General features: G+C 39.6%; 1 long non-coding RNA gene across 1 annotated transcript; it reads right to left on the bottom strand.

Moving 5' to 3' along the window:
* Positions 1-1054: 1054 nt before the first annotated feature.
* On the bottom strand, positions 1055-1793 carry LOC147619159 (uncharacterized). The gene is made up of 3 exons (XR_015262061.1): positions 1659-1793; positions 1490-1560; positions 1055-1368 (listed from the first exon to the last, which is right to left on the bottom strand). It is a non-coding gene; the product is annotated as an uncharacterized LOC147619159 (long non-coding RNA).
* Positions 1794-3343: the final 1550 nt, after the last annotated feature.

Raw genomic sequence — 3343 nt, 5'->3', positions numbered from 1 at the left:
CTCGGTCTCGCCATGCAAAGATCCCACCCCCCTCACACGCGGCGCACATGCCTTCACGTGTGCAGCGCTTGCCAATTGGCCTTGCAACATCGGATCCATTTTGGAATGTCCCTCAAGCGAGTCCACGCGTCAGCCATGCGAAAATGGTCTTTGTAAATCCGCCCCTCCCTTTTTCTTAATACAATAGCCCTTTTTTTTTGAAAGAAGAAGAAGAAGAAGAAGAAGAAAAGAAATAAAAAATAAGCCATTTCCTGGAAAAAAATAGAGGCAAAGAAGTCAAGCTTTGATGGCTCATTGCCAAATTCTTCTCACTACAAAACTTAGAATAAATCTGGCATTACGTGACCGAATTCTAAAACTTACTTGCTTTCTCTCTCTCTCTCTCTCTCTAAAAATTTTGTTTGTTACTTTTAAAAATAACACATGCTTCAAAGCACTATAAAGCTATTGAATAGACTTATTGATTATTGAATATACTAAAAGGGTAAAAAATTATTGATTACATTTGCATAGAACATTAAATACCATAACAACACCATGATATTCCTCCCACTCTTAAATAAGAACACTCCAAAATGACAACATTTCAACTCTAAATGGTATCTTTAATGGGTACATTCAAAGATCGTGCCTCCGTCACTATTGCTTTTAGTAGCATGGACTAATGAATAAACATACTCTCGTTTTGAATTAATCTCATCACCCTTAAGGCAAAAAAAATACAAGTTCTTGCATGCTAAATAGGGCTTGTTGTTATGTAGTCTTTTCTCAAAATTTGGTAGTTGCAAGAAGATGGGTGGGTTTTAATGAGAGAGTAGGTGAAGAGATTTAACAATAAAGGAATCATTATTTAAGACATGAATATTGGCTATTGAGAAAGGATGGTCATGAGAGAGTGGGTGAAGAGTGGTTAATAATTATTTAATACATGAATAATTGAAGACAATAATGTATCGTTACCAATCTATTATATATTAACCATGGACAACCAAGACACAAGGAGAAGAGGGAAAAGAGAAATCCTGGATTTCTAAAAAATAAGAAGAAAAAATCCTTTGATTGACCCTTTGTATTGGGGCTTCATTATTTTTTAATGTCTTTTACATACAGCAGGAGCGTGCGGGTTGAGTACTAGCTTGTAATTAAGAATGGAGCATGAGAAACACTCTCAAAATCCATGGATACTGATCATGGGCTCCTCAGGCTCACATAAGTTACAATTAAGGATTTCATCACGTCCGTGGAAACTCTTGAGGAAGTAGTGCGCAGTTCTCACTAGCAGCAATTGTTTCCGGTGCGCAGTTCTCACTAGCAGCAATTGTTTCCGGGTGATCCTTGGAAGCCTCTGCTTACTCTCCGGGGAAGATCCTGAAATTATATATTTTTTTTTAAAAGGCAGAATATATATATATATATATATATATAAAAGGCAAAATATAATTAGGCATTTGCATTTTATGTACTTAAATGCAAGGTGAGAGGTACTTACATTTGCAGCAGTGGCGTTAACGCTGGCCGTGCTCATCACAGGAGAGGCAGAGAATTGCTGGCGGCCAACAGCTGCGATCAGCACGGCGGAGCAAACACAGAATTGATCAGAAGTCGTCCACAGAACAAAGTAAGTATTATCTTGGACAAAAAGAAGCACAGAACGATACCGTAGGCTTGCGCGTTGGAAGCCATGGGGGCGCAAAACATGAAGAGGAGGAGGAGGAGGAGGAGGAGGAGGAAGGGGCGGAGTTTCATCGTGCTGCTGCTGCAGGCCACACGCGGCCCTTTGAAGGGAGGCGACGGTCCACGCCGCCACGGCATTCCACATTGAAGAGGAGAAGCTTCATCCTGCACCACGACGCTCGTGTGGGGGCCACGCCGCCACGGTCCTCACATGGGCGGCTTGACTCTTCTGTTCCAACGCGGTTTGTTGCCACCTGGCTTAGAAACGTTAGTGAAATAACATTTATAACGTTTTCACACTCAGCCATTTCCGAGCTTTGCTTCCATTGTATTTTTTGTGCCCCTAGGAAATAAATAACTCTTCCAACCTTAGGAAATAACTCTTTAATACCTTACCTCCAACTACTTAATTTTTACTCATTGTAGGCCCCTATTCGCTCCTTGTTCGTGTGCGTTCCAGTGACCGATATATGAGTTGAGCAGGGTCGTGAGTCAGGACTCGTTTTACAAAGAGGGTCCAGAGTCTAGAATCCAGCAGAGTAAGCGGATGGCATGGATTGATTGATTGGGCATGTTATTGAAAGATGGACGTTGTCTGAGATGCTGGTTTTCAAGAAGGTGTGGGACTTAAGGCTTCAAAATCTATAGATGGAGCGCACTATCACATCTAGTGTGCAGTCATTGCACAGTAGTTGAGAGAAGAATTGCGAAGAGGAATAACCATTCATCTATCTATCATACGATTCAAAATCTGATTATTACGGTTACTCCCAACTATTTAATAGAATTTGTTTTTCCACACATCATAGGCCCCTATTGTAGCACTCATGACAACACTTTTACAAACTTTGTTTCCATAGATTTTTTTTAAAATATTGAACAATTATATTACAAAGACAAAATATCCATAACCCCATCCTCTCTCGTCTCTCCACAGAACTCTCTCTCTCTCTTTCTTTCCATGCACTAGGAAAATTGATGTGTGCATACGTGCATGCACATGTATGTGCGAGAGAGAGAGAGGGGGGGGGGGAATAATACATTAACGCATAAGAATAATGAATTACGTGCATTTGATTCAACATGCCTCATTGAATACAGGTGTCAAGGTGGCTTAATGTGTGTCGTCAACTTCTTTCAAACTAAGAGAGAGAGAGAGAGAAACAAACTAACACTTCGAAAATGTGTGTTTCAATTTTCTTTTGAGCCTACCTCGACAAACTCATGCTGCCTCAACTGACAATTGTATGAAAAATTGGTTTGATGGAATTAACCTTAATTTGCTAGCTTGCAACTGGCCAATGAATATTCCCTATGCTTTTCCTCTGATTTTTTTGTTGCACTATTGTGCTTTTTGCATTTTCGTTCACCTTTTAGGCGAATATGCCACATATGTAGAGATATTGATAGCCACAAATTGATAGTTGAAACTTAGAAAAACCTAAATTCATAGGTTATAAAACATTAGCAAAATAATGAGGCTGAAAGAGGTTTTTGTATTAATAAATTAATACAATTTTATTAATTACATTGGCCCCCTACAAGGCTTGCTTTACTATAACGAATAAGATCAATAAGCTCTAAGGCCCTTGGTTATTACCCTAAACAATGCCATGCTTGTCTAAGGCTCAAGACTTGAACCACAGTCGTATGTTTCAACATCATGTTT

This window comes from Cibotium barometz, chromosome 34 (assembly GCF_041138505.1).
Source record: "Cibotium barometz isolate CiBa-2024 chromosome 34, ASM4113850v1, whole genome shotgun sequence".
Lineage (NCBI taxonomy): Eukaryota > Viridiplantae > Streptophyta > Polypodiopsida > Cyatheales > Cibotiaceae > Cibotium > Cibotium barometz.
Note: the sequence above shows the minus strand (reverse complement) of the source record. Positions and strands in the feature narration are given on the sequence as shown.